The sequence below is a fragment of the Macaca mulatta genome, chromosome X (assembly GCF_049350105.2).
Source record: "Macaca mulatta isolate MMU2019108-1 chromosome X, T2T-MMU8v2.0, whole genome shotgun sequence".
Lineage (NCBI taxonomy): Eukaryota > Metazoa > Chordata > Mammalia > Primates > Cercopithecidae > Macaca > Macaca mulatta.
This window is the reverse complement of record NC_133426.1, coordinates 50,094,554-50,109,012: the sequence shown is the minus strand read 5'-3', so window position 1 is coordinate 50,109,012 and position 14,459 is coordinate 50,094,554. Positions and strand designations below refer to the sequence as shown.

The window sequence follows — 14,459 nt, the reverse complement described above, 5'->3', positions numbered from 1 at the left end:
GTCTCTGTTTGCAGATGACATGACTGTATCTTTAGAAAACCCCATCGTCTCAGCCCAAAATCTCCTTATGCTGATAAGCAACTTCAGCAAAGTCTGAAGATACAGAATCAATGTACAAAAATCACAAGCATTCCTATACACCAATAAGAGACAAACAGAGCCAAACCATGAATGAGCTCCCATTCACAATGGCTACAAAGAGAATAAAATCCCTAGGAATACAACTTACAAGGGATTTGAAGGACCTCTTCAAGGAGAACTACAAACCACTGTTTAAGAAAATAAGAGAGGACACAAACAAATGGAAAAACATTCCATGCTCAAGGATAGGAAGAATCAATATCGTAAAAATGGCCATACTGCCCAAAGTAATTTATAGATTCAGTGCTGTCCTCATCAAGCTACCATTGACTTTCTTCACAGAATTAGAAAAAACTACTTTAAATTTCATATGGACCCAAAAAAGAGCCCGGATAGCCAAGAGAATCCTAAGCAAAAAGAACGAAGCTGGAGGCATCATGCTACCTGACTTCAAACTATACTACAAGGCTACAGTAACCACAACAGCATGGTACGGGTACCAAAACAGATATATCGACCAATAAAACAGAACAGAGTCCTCAGAAATAATGCCACACATCTACAACCATCTGATCTTTGACAAACCTGATGAAAACAAGCAATGAGGAAAGGATTCCCCATTTAATAACTGGTGTTGGGAAAACTGGCTAGCCATATGCAGAAAACTGAAACTGGACCCCGTCCTTACACCTTACACAAAAATTAACTCAAGATGGATTAAAGACTTAAACGTAAGACCTAAAACCATAAAAACCCTAGAAGAAAACCTAGGCAATACCATTCAGGATATAGCCATGGGCAAAGACTTCATGACTAAAACACCAAAAGCAATGGCAACAAAAGCCAAAATTGACAAATGGGATCTAATTAAACTAAAGAACTTCTGCACAGCAAAATAAACTATCATAAGAGTGAAAAGGCAACCTACAGAATGGGAGAAAATTTTTGCAATCTATCCATCTGACAAAGGGCTAATATCTAGAATCTGCAAAGAATTTAAACAAATTTACAAGAAAAAAACAACCCCATCAAAAAATGAGCAAAGGATATGAACAGACACTTCTCAAAAGAAGACATTTATGTGGCCAACAAACATATGAAAAAAAGCTCATCATCACTTGTCATTGGAGAAATGCAAATCAAAACCACAATGAGATACCATCTCATACCAGTTTGAATGGCAATCATTAAAAAGTCAGGAAACAGATGCTGCAGAGGATGTGGAGAAATAGGAACACTTTTACACTTGGTGGGAGTATAAATTAGTTCAACCATTGTGGAAGACAGTATGGCAATTCCTCAAGGAACTAGAACCAGAAATACCATTTGATCCAACAATCCCATCACTGGGTATATACCCAAAGGATTATAAATCATTCTACTATAAAGACACATGCACATGTATGTTTATTGCAGCAGTATTCACAATAGCAAAGACTTGGAATCAAGCCAAATGCCCATCAATGATAGACTGGATAAAGAAAATGTGGCACATATAGTATACCATGGAATACTATACAGCCATAAAAACAGATGAGTTCATGTCTTTGCAGGGACATGGATGAAGCTGGAAATCATCATTCTAGGCAAACTAACACAGGAACAGAAAACCAAACACCACATGTTCTCACTCATAACTGGGAGTTGAAAAATGAGAACACATGGACACAGTGAGGGGAACATCACACACTGGGGCCAGTCAGGGGGTGGGGGCCTAGGGGAGGGATAGCATTAGGAGAAATACCTAATGTAGATGACGGGTTGATGGGTGCAGCAAACCACCATAGCACGTGTATACCTATGTAACAAGCCTGCACCATCTGCACATGTATCCTAGAACTTAAAGTATAAGAAAAAATGTACAATGAGAACTCTATGATCAATAAAATAGATGAACTTCCCATCAAAAAAGTTGGCAAGAAGATGAAAAATTAAAAAAGAAATACAAACAACCAATAACCATGAAAATATGTTCAATTTCACTAAAAACAAATGCAGATTAAAACAACAATAGATTATTTTTGTTTAGGACACTGACAAAGCTTTAATATATTGATAATAACTTCTGTTGGTGAGGGGGTGGGTAAACAGTCATTTGTATTCACTGTCAATGGAAATAAAAACTGCCATAAACTTTGGGAGGGTTATTTGAAAATATCTATTGGATTTCAAATGTTTGAACCCTTTTACCCAGAGATTCTACTTCCATTAATCTTCACCACAAAAATACTTAAGTCTCAGAAATAAGACTGAAAATTTCCCAAATCTGGGAGAGATATAAATCTAGACTGAAGATGCTAAGCAAATCCTAAACAGGATAAACCCAAAGCAATTAACACAACAAACACATCATAAAACTTCTGAAACTTAACAACACAGAAAAAAACTTTGAAGGCAGAAAGAGGGGAATGAAATATTTCTAACAGAAGTAAAAATTTCTGAGTAATAGTAGATTTCTTATTAGAAACTGTGCAGCCCAGAAGGAGGTGACACAATATTTTCCAAAAACTAAAAGAAAACAGCTCTAAACTCAGAATTCTATATCCAGGGAAAATATCCTTCAAGAGTAAAGGGAAAATCAAGACATTCTCAGATGAAGGAAAATTAAGAGAATTTGTTGCCAGTAAATCTACCCCAATAGAATAGAAAATTCACAAATTAAAAAAAAATAAAAGGTATAAAAGAAAGAATCTTAAAACATCAGGAAGAAAGAACAATAGAAAGAGCAAAGTATGGGTCAATTCAACAGACTTTCCTTCTGATCCTGAGTTTTCTCAAATATGTTTGACAGTTATGGCAAAAATTAGAACATTGTCTGATGTGGTTCTCAATGTAGGTACAGGAAATGTTAAAAACAGTAATATCAAAAAATAAAGGAGGATAAAGAGATATAAAGGAAGGAAATGTTTCTATACCTCTTGCAAACTGGGAAATGATAACTCCAGTAGAATCTGAAAATACACAAAAAATACACACATACGCGCGCGCGCGCACACACACACACACACACACACACACACACACACAGTAATACCCAGAGCAACCATTATGAAAGCCATATGAAGAGAGGCACTCAAAACCACTACAGATGCATCCAAATGGAATTACAGTGGATGTTCATGTAACTGACTGGAAGGCAGAAAAATAAAATAAAATATAAAAATGAAAACTAGAAGGAATAACCAGAGAACAAAAAATAAAAATGGCAAACTTAAGGTATGACATATCAATAATCATATTAAATGTAAATAAATTAAGTAAAACAATTAAAAGACTGATACTGGCAAAGTAAATTTTAAAAAGCACACCCTAAGCTGGGCACAGTGGTTCATGCTTGTAATCCCAGCACTTTGGGTGGCCGAGGTGAGCAGATCATGAGGTCAGGAGATAGAGACCATCCTGGCTAACACCGTGAAACCCCATCTCTACTAAAAATACAAAAAATTAGCTGGGCATGGTGGCCTGCCCCTGTATTCCCAGTTACTTGGGAGGCTGAGGCACGAGAAATGCTTGAACCTGGGAGGCGGAGGTTACACTGAGCCAAGATTGCACCACTGCACTCCAGCCTGGGCGACAGAGTGAGACTCTGACACACGTACACACACACACACAAACACACACACACACAAAAGGCCTGGTGTGGTGGCTCACACCTGTAATCCCAGCACTTTGGGAGGCTGAGGCAGGTGGATCACAAGGTCAGGAATTCGAGACCAGCCTGACCAACATCAACATGGTGAAACCCCGTCTCTACTGAAAATACAAAAATTAGCCAGACATGGTGGTGCGTGTCTGTATTCCCAGCTACTCAGGAGGCTGAGGCAGGAGAATCACTTGAACCCGGGAGATGGAGGTTGCAGTGAGCCGAGATCGCACCATTGTACTCCAGCCTGGGTGACAGAGGGAGACTCCATCTAAAAAAAAAAAAAAAAAAAACCAGAGAAAAAAGAAAGAAAGAAAAGAAAAAAAAAAAAAAAAGCACACCCTAGTGACACGCTGTCAACAAGAAAACCCCCTTCAAATACAATGATATAAGCAGGTAGAAATTAAAAAGTGGAAAAAGATATATCATGCATACATTAATTTTAAACAAACAGGAGTGGCTATATTAATATCAGTTAAAGTAATATCAGAGCAAAGTAAATTAACAGGGTCAGGGAGAAACATTACATAATAATAAAAGGGTCAATCGACCAAGAAGATACAGCAATCTCAAACGTGTATGTACCAACCAACAGATCTGCAAAATACATGAAGCAAAGACTGACAGAACTGAAGGGAGAAATAGACAAATCCACATTTGCAGTTGGAGACTTCAACATCCCTATCTCAATAATTGATTTTTAAAAACCAGCTAGATAAAGAAATCATCAAGGGTATAGAAGAATTCAACCACAACAGCAACAAACAGAATCTAATTGACATTTATAGAACACTTCCCCGCTCCCAAGAAAAAACAAAATACACATTCATTTCCAGTGCCCATGGAACTTTCACCAAAATAGATGATACCCTCAATTGTAAAACAAATCTCAGCAAATAAAAAAGATTGAACTCATAACACAGTATGTTCTCTGACCATGATGGGATCAAACTAGAAATCAGTGACAAGAATAACAGAACAATCGGGCCAGGCGCCATGGCTCATGCCTGTAATCCCAGCAATTTGGGAGGCCGAGGCGGGTGGATCACGAGGTCAGGAGATCAAGACCATCCTGGCTAACACGGTGAAAACTCATCTCTACAAAAAGTACAAAACATTAGCCCGGCATGGTGGCGGACGCCTGTAGTCCCAGTTACTCGGGAGGCTGAGGCAGGAGAATGGCTTGAACCTAGGAGGCAGAGTTTGCAGTGAGCTGAGATCGTACCACTGCACTCCAGCCTGGGCAACAGAGCAAGTCTCCATCTCAAAATAAATAAATAAATAAATAAATAAATAAATAAATAATAACAGAACAATCTCCAAACACTTGGAAATGAAACGACATACCTCATGGATCAAAGATGAAGTTTTAATCAAAATAAAAACAAAACACTGAACTAAATGAAAACGAAAATACAACACATCAAAATTTGTGGGTCAGGTATGGTGGCTCACACCTGTAATACCAGCAATTTGAGAGGCAAACATGGGGACAATCACATGAGGCCAGGAGTTCAAGACCACCCTGAGCAATATAGGGACATTCTGTCTCTATTTAAAATATATATATTCATTTTTAAATTATATATATGAAATATACATGTTGTATACATAAAAATATATTATATATTATATTTCATTATATATTTTATTATACATAAAATATAATATCATATATTATATACTACTATATGTAATACAATATATATTGTACATATACATAGGGAGAGAGACCGATTATATATATAGAATGGATGATACCCATATATACATATATACAGGGGTCACAGCTAAAATATATACATATATATATGGGCCACAGCTAAATCTGAAAGGGAAATTTATAACACTATTTAATATTAGAAAAGAGGAAAAGTTTAAAAGTCAATACTCTAAGCACCCACCTCAATACTAGAAAAATAAGAGAAAAATAAATCCAATGCAAGCATAACTTAGGAAAAAATAATGATAAAAGCAGAAATCAATGACATTAAAAACAGAAAAACCAATAGTAAAAATCAATGAGACAAAGTCTGGTTCTTTGAAAAGATTAAAAACCTGGCAAACCTCTACCAAGATTGACAAAGAAAAAGAAGACACAAATTAGCAATATCAGAAGTGACATAGATTAATAAATTTTACAGATCTGCTATACAACAGAGTGCCTAAAGTTAACAGTATTGGGCGCTTCAAAATTTGTTAAGAGGGTAGATATCATGTTAAGTGTTTTTACCAAGAAAACACCCAACAACAACAACAACAAAGGAACACAAGGAAACTTTGGCTGATGTTGGATATGTCTACTACCTTGATTATGGTAATGGAATCATGAGTGTTTATATATGAACAAGCTTGTGAAATTGTACACATTAAATATATGCAGTTCTTTGTATTAATATATCAATAATACCTCAATAAAAGTTTTTTTAAAAGAAATAAAACGGGATTCTGCTACAGACCCTACTGACATAAAAAGGGTAAAGGAATACTTTAAACAACACTACACACATCAATTTGACAACTTAAAACAAATGGATAAATTCCTTCAAAAGCACACTGCCACAACACACCCAGTAGTAAATACATCATTTGAATAGCCCCAGTTTTAAATAAATTCAATTATTAAATTTAAAATTTCCCAAAAGAAAAATATCCAGGCCCAGATGATTTCACTGGAGAATTAAACAAAATATTTAAAGAAAAATTAATAGCAATTCTACATATGTCTCTTCCATAAAATAGAAAACGGAACAATTCTCAACTTCTTATATGAGAACACTTTTATAGTGTTGCCAAAAACATCCAAAGATAATACAAAACAGGAAAACTCCATGGCCAATATCCCTCGTGAACATAGAAACAAAATTCTTAGCAAGATATTAGCAAACAAATTTGAGCAACATATTAAAAGTATTATTTAACATATACCATGACCAAGTGGGATTTATCCCAGGGATGCAAGGCTAGTTTGAAAAATCAATCCATGTAATCTAACATAGACATTGTCTTGTACACTGAGAACTACAAAACATCATTAAGAGAAAGACCCCTAAATAAATGGAAAGATGTCCCATGTTCATTGATCAGCTTACTCAATATTAAGATGGCAATACTGCCCAGATTGATCTACAGATTCAAGACAATCCCTATCAAAATCTGTGTGGAACAGAGATAATATATTAGACCTAAGAATATTGTCATTTGAAAATCCTGCTTACAAAGGTTGGCCCTTAGCTAGCATCTGGGAACTTGGATTTGAAGAGGCATTTACTAATATATATGAACCTGTGCTACCCTTAGCAGGGTAAGTGAAAATGGGTAAAACACAGTAATTCGCTACCCTTAGCAGGGTAAGTGAAAATGGGTAAAACACAGTAATTCTCCTCAAGAAGTCCTGTTTTTGGAAAGATAAAGCTCACAATGAAACAAATACACCACAAGGCAGAATGTGATATGTGAATTATAAACTCACTAGGTGAATGTAAAACTGTTGAGAATTTCAGAAGACACGTATGATTGAGTCCACTCTTATTATCAACACCATCACTATTGTCATAATCATCTCAACATCACCAAAAGTTACTGAGTGTGTAAACACATGAGCCACTGCTAGGTTGTACAAAGAGACAGTTACTGCCTTCCTTGAACCTATACACATCTTCATGATGGAAATATTAAGGAAATGTATCAATAAATACGACATACACAAAAATGCAGTTTTTAGGATGGGGAGTGCTTCTGTCAAAAGAAATCACCAATTTCCCTTTTAATTGGAGGGATGCCTTCTCAAGACGCCTTTTGTACAGGGTGTTCTTCTACTGCATGGGAAAACGTTTTCCAACAGCTGCGACCTCCTAGTGGCCACATGAAGTCATTACCCCGATTCATCATCCTGACTTGAGAGCAAGAGGCACAGGAGGCTGGAGGGCAGTTGGTGAGATCACGGCTCACTGCAGCATCAACCTCCCATGCTGAAGCGATCCTCCCACCTCAGCCTCCTGAGTAACCGGTACTACAGGCACGTGCCACAACACCAAGCTACTTTTTTGTTTGTTTGTTTGGTAGAGACTGAGGTTTTGCTATGTTGCCCAGGCTGGTTTCAAACTCAAACTCCTGTCCTCAAGCAATCCTCCTGCCTCAGCCTCCCAAAGTGCTGGGATTACAAGTGTGAGCCACCGCACCCGGCTGTAATGTTTAAAACATGCATTCACTGATATACTACGCGCAGGGCAGGATAAAGATTTTTTCACCAACTAATACTATAGTTAAGGTTTTTGTGTTTTGTTTTGTTTTGTTTTTTCTTTTGAGACACAGTCTTACTCTTTCACCCAGGCTGGAGTGCAGTGGTGCGATCTAGGCTCACTGTAGCCTTCGCCTCTGGGTTTCAAGTGATTCTCCTGCTTCAGCCTCCAGAGTAGCTGGGATTACAGGTGCCTGCCACCACACCCGGCTAATTTTTGTATTTTTAGTAGGGACGAGATATTGCCATGTTGGCCAGGCTTGTCTTGAATTCCTGAGCTCAAAACAATCCACCTGCCTTGGCCTCCCAAAGCTAGGATTGCAGGTGTGAGCCACCATGTCAGGCCTCAAGTACTCTTTAAAAGGTTATTTTGCCAGATGTTCCAGACAAGTTCGTTGGTTTGACAGGGAGGAAAAAAATCTGATTAAAGGCTACATTCCCTCAGTCAGTTTTCCACCCACATCTCCAGCTTGATACCTTATATTTCTATATTTATAATATATAATCAATATGTAAGGCAAAAAGCTCTTGTCACAGGTAACAAAACAAAATCTTCATCATTCCCTGCAGATAGTATATCAGTGAATGAATGTTTTAAATATTACAGTCAGAATTTAAACACAAGCAGTCTGATTCCAGAAAACAAACATGACCAGTACCCCGTATCTGCCTCCTTGATAGATAACTGAAAAAATATCTGTTCGCTAAGTAAATGAGTATCTTCTTGTAAAAGTCATCATTGTAGACAGTATCCTACTGGGATGTACATAAGGGAAACGTAGCATTAACACAAGTCACCCTAAGTTTTTAGTCATGAGAGGAAAAGGTCTATCCACCAAAACAACAGCAACACAAAAATCACAAAACAAGCAATTTCATTCTATTTTTTTCTAGCTTTTCACATCAACAACAACAAAAAAACTTATTCAGTAAACGTTGTGATTTTTCCAAAATTTTTTAAACGTATTTTTCCCTTAGCTGGCATACCTCCAGTTGACTTAAACTTTTCTTTGGATACCATTCTGGGAAGATACTGAGGAAAGAGAAGACAGCCCTTCGACTCCACAATTTGTCAATATTTCCCTCCTCCCAGGTATATAACATTCTCATAAAGTCTCCTTTCTTCTCCTCCCTATACCTCTGCATTAAAGCCTAAGAGAAAAGATCTGTTATTATCTACCTTACTTTTACATGAAAATAGATTACTGATGGATCCGAGATTTGAATATAAAAATGAAACCAGGAAAATACCAGACAAGCTATAAAAGAATATTTCCATAATCTTGCAAAAGGAAGAAAAACTTTCAAAACAGGATGAGAAATTTTTCAGTAGCTAAAAATTTTTAAATTTCTGTTTGGCAAAAATCAATACTCTAAGCACCCACCTCACTACTAGAAAAAGAAGAGAAAAGTAAATCCAATGCAACCATAAGGTAGGAAATAATAACAACAAAAGCAGAAATCAATGAAATTAAAAACAGAAAAACCAAGAGTAAAAATCAATGAAACAAAGTCTGGTTCTCTGAAAAGATCAAAAACTTAACAAACCTCTAGCAAGACTGACAAAGAAAAAGAAGACACAAATTAGCAATATCAGAAATGACACAGATGAATAAATTTTAGAGATCTGCTGTACAACACAGTTCCTATAGTTAACAATATAGTATTGGGCCAGGCTCAGTGGCTCATGCCTGTAATGCCAACATGCTGGGAGACCAAGGCGGGTGGATAACTTGAGGTCAGGAGTTTAAGACCAGCCCGGCCAACATGGTGAAACCCCATCTCTACTAAAAATACAAAAATTAGCCAGGCGTAGTGGCGGGCACCTGTAATCCCAGCTACTCAGGAGGCTGAGGCAGGAGAACCTCTTCACCCAGGAGGCAGAGGTTTTGCTGTGCTGCCCAGGCTGGTCTCAAACTCAGACTCCTGCCCTCAAGTAATACTCCCGACTCAGCCTCTCAAAGTACTGGAATTACAAGAGTGAGCCACCGTGCCCAGCTGTCACCAAGTAATACTATATTTAATTTTTTTTTTCTTTTGAGACAGTCTTGCTCTGTCGTCCTGACTGGAGTGCAGTGCCATGATCTCGGCTCACTACAACCTCCCACTCCCAGGCTTAAGTGATCTTCCCACCTCAGCCTCCCGAGTAACTGGGACTACAGGCGTGCACCACAACACACTGCTAATTTTATTTTATTTCATTTATTTTTTGGTAGACACGGAAGTTTTGCTATGTTGCCCAGGCTTGTCTCAAACTCAAAGTCCTGCCCTCAAGCTATCTTCCCGCCTCAGCCTCCGAAGGTGCTGTGGTTACAGGAGTGAGCCGCTGCGCCCAGCTGTCACCAATAGTATATTTAATATTTTTATTTTTTATTTACGTTTTTTTTTTGTTGTTGTTGTTTTTTTTTTTTTTTTGGAGATGGAGTCTCGCTCTGTCACCAAGCTGGAGTGCAGTGGCGCGATCTCGGCTTACTGCAACCTCTGCCTCCCTGACTCAAGTGATTCTCCTGCCTCGGCCTCCCAAGTAGCTACAGACACGTGCCACTATGCCCAGCTAATTTTTGTATTTTTAGTAGAAACGGGTTTTCACCATGTTGGCCAGGATGGTCTCGATCTTTTTTCCCTGTGATTCGCCTGCCTCAGCCTCCCAAAGTACTGGGACTACAGGAGTGAGCCACCTCGCCCGGCTATTTATTTATTTTTTTTCTTTTGAGACAAGAGTCTCATTCTGTCGCCCAGGCTGGAGTGCAGAGGCATGATCTCGGTTCACTGCAACCTCTGCCTCCTGGACTCAAGTGATTCTCCTGCCTCAGCCTCCCAAGTAGCTACAGACGCATGCCACCATGCCCAGTTAATTTTTGTATTTTTAATAGAGACGGGTTTCACCACGTTGGCCAGGATGGTCTCGATCTCTTAACCTCATGATCCGCCGGCCTCAGCCTCCCAAAGTGCTGGGACTACAGGCGTGAGCCACCGCGCCTGGCTATTTAATTTTTTTTTTTTTTCTTTTGAGACACGAGTCTCACTCTGTCGCCCAGGCTGGAGTGCAGTGGCGCCATCTTAGCTCACTGCAACCTTCACCTCCCAGTTCAAGCCATCCTCCTGCTGCAGCCACGGCGCCCAGCTATAATGTTTAAAACATTAATTCACTGATATACTATCTGCAGGGCAGGATAAAGATTTTGTCACCAAGTAATAGCATATATATTTTTTTTCTTTTGAGACAGAGTCTTGCTCTGTCACCCAGGCTGGAGTGCAGTGGCGCCATCTTAGCTCACTGCAACCTTCACCTCCCAGTTCAAGCCATCCTCCTGCTGCAGCCAGTGCGCCCAACTGTAATGTTTAAAACATTCATTCACTGATATACTATCTGCAGGGCAGGATAAAGATTTTGTCACCAAGTAATAGTATATTTAAGTTTTTTTTTTTTCTTTTGAGACAGTCTTGCTCTGTCACCCAGGCTGGAGTACAGTGTCGCCATCTTGGCTCACTGCAACCCCCGCCTCCCAGTTACAAGCGATTCTTCCACCTCAGCCTCCCGAGTAGCTGGGACTAAAGGCGCGTGCCACCACGCCCAGCTAATTTTTGTCTTTTTAGAAGAGACGCGGTTTCGCCATAGTGACCAAGCTGGTCTCGAATTCCTGAGTTCAGGTGATCCGCCCGCCCCGGCCTCCCAAAGTGCTGAGATTACAGGCGCGAGCCACCACGGTCGGCCTGAAGTACTTTTTAAAGGTTATTTTGTCAGATGTTCCAGACAAGTTTATTGGTTTGACAGGGAGGAAATAAACTACTTAAAGGCTAGTTCCCTCAGCCAGTTTTCCTCCCACATCTCTAGCCTGACACAGGATATATTTCTATATTTATAATACATAATCAATATACAAGGCAAAAAGCTGTCGTCACGACTGACAATACACGCTGTACCTTTAACACGCCACAGATGGACTGGAACAAAAGCTTTTAGCAGAAAGTTCTCCACCAATCGGAAACTGAAAGAAAACAATACAAAAATAAGCCAATCAAAATGTAGATGAGGGACGGAGGGAGAGGGGACCAACCGCCTCAGCCCAACTGCCTCAGAGTAACGGAAAAGCTTCCACAGAAACGCACATCAGCATAACCGGTACAAGAGGCTGCCGGACTGACCCCACCATTCTCACCAGCAGGGGGAGATCACGAATCAGCGCTTTTTTTTTTTTTTTTTTTTTTTAAAAGTCTGACTTGAAACCACCAGATGGGGCCAGAAGATCAGAGTAGGTACCTTTCTACTTTTCTTTTTCTCAGGGAATTTCTCTTCTATCTCCAGACCCTGAATGAAATAAAAGGCATATTAATCATCACACACACAGACACACGCCCCCCAACCCCCAAGACGATGGAAGTGGCCAGTGCTCCCAAGCACCCCACCAGTCACGTGGCCTCTGCGCGCGAGCTAGTCGTTTATAATTAAAGTGGTAGGCATTTCATAAGGCTGTGCGTGAATTAAATGAGATAATGCATGTAATACACAGTACCAGGTAAATTCTCAGCCCCGACTCCAAACCCGCAGAATGAGAAACCGAAGCCCTCCAGGTGATTCTGATGCACACCAAAGTGTGACAATTATTGCTCTGGGAAAGAAGCCTGCCCACTCAGATAGCTAACCAAATTTTTTGGTCATTTTTACAGCTCTCATGACGCTGTGATTTCCGAATTATGTTTCCTGCCCTAAAAATTCCAGAACCTTGTGTCTTGAGCCCACCTGTGTGCCCAGTATTGTGGTGGATGCAATGGAAAAGAGATAGATAACCTTCTAGGCTTGTAATGTAAGTAATCTAGGAATAGGAAAAGGTAATTAACTCCACAAGGTCAGATTTAGTAAATGTCAGATGAATTATCCTGACAATAAGCAAATGTTCTAGGAAATCAGGGGAAGGAAATTTCATAATTATAAAGGGGAAAAGCCTGACCAGAAATAGCCACTGCCAAGCCAAGCCCACACCTCAAAATTAGCCATAAGTCATTTTCTACCACAAGGTTATGGAACAGAACTTTAGCTGCCTAATTAAGCCCCTGCCTATAAAAGAACCCCTAACATACCTAAGACTCCACTTATCTTTAGCAGTTGCCCCCTGAAATTTTTTTATGATAATGTTTATAGCCTTTAAAAGTCCTTTATTTTCCCCCTCCACTCCTCCAATCACTCATAGGAAAGAACAAATTTGTACAATGCAGACAAAACACAAATACTTGACAGAAGTAATTATACAGTACCATTGCCAAGATGTTCAAAATGACTAATTTTTCACTTTGGTTGCATGAAGCTGCTCTGAATGTCAGTGTGCACTCTCATGGCAGGAAAACAAATCAGGAGAAAAAGAAGTGGTGTTCCCAATTTTATTGGTCCACAGTAAATGATGTCTGATAATCATTGGCATCACTGCCCATTTTCTAAATGATCATTGTGTCATCACATAAAAGGTAGGGTAAATCTGAGACTGGAAGATACCCAGCAAGACTACCAGACAGTGATTTCATGAAGGCTGATGGTTCACTTCATTCAATTTCCTTTTGCCATTATTCATGGTAATGTTATAAACACAGGTCCCATTTTTATTATCTTCATAGTTTTTTCTAGCCAAATGCAAACTGAGAGTGTATTTAAAGTGTTGATTTGCACAATTATTCACAAGTTTGTGTGAAAGAGAAGATGTTTGGGTAGAATAAACAAGGTTACAAAATAGATGATGGTGCTTAGAAAAAAAAATGATGACCAAGGCTTTTGTGTTTAATATCTCTATATTTGGCTCTTAAAGGCAAACCTAAGTGCAGACTATTCACATGTATTCACACACTAATACAATATATTCCTTACTTTGACTGTTTGAACATCCCTTATCCCTCACCTGCCCTCCACCCCCTCTACTCAGTACAGACCAATTTGAGAGCCTCATGAAGAGAAAGAAGAGGCAGTAAATGTACTGTGACCTATGACTGAGCCAGGTCTGCCTTGATTCTTCCCTTACATTTTGCTCATTGGTTTCACATCCAAATGCTGCTCTTACCTGCTCCTGGTTAGCCTCCAGGATGACAGGATTCAGGTGCTCTGGGAGAGTGCTCTAATCATCCATAGTAGTTCTCTCTTTGTCATTTGGGGATTACTAAGACATTTTCTAGGCATGAATCATGGTTGTTCCTTTCTGGGCTGCGAGACACAGAATTTTTGTTTTTGTTTTGTTTTGTTTTTAATCTCTTAGAGATATGATTTCTTGTGTTTGGAGAATATGTAAACATTTTCTTCCTTTGCTTCATATTCCACAGGGATGAGCCAGACACAGGAGCTCCAACTTTGTCTTTAATCATCGAAAGTTGCCCCTTGACAAAAGGATGGTATAGGAAAAAGCAATAAAGACCCTCTTCATGACCAAACTTTAGTCAGGCTTCTCTGAGCCCATTTCTCAACTAGGCCTCAACTTTGGCCTGTAAGAACTGCAACTTTCAGCACAATTTCATCCA

General features: G+C 39.2%; 1 protein-coding gene across 2 annotated transcripts in view; it reads right to left on the bottom strand.

Moving 5' to 3' along the window:
- Positions 1–12,091, bottom strand: part of CCNB3 (cyclin B3) — an 88,045-nt gene extending 75,954 nt beyond the window's left edge. For both annotated transcript variants that reach the window (XM_015127414.3, XM_015127417.3), the window contains exon 1: positions 11,889–12,091. The gene's annotated coding sequence lies outside the window, so the exon portion shown is untranslated. The remainder of the gene's footprint in view (positions 1–11,888) is intronic.
- Positions 12,092–14,459: the final 2,368 nt, after the last annotated feature.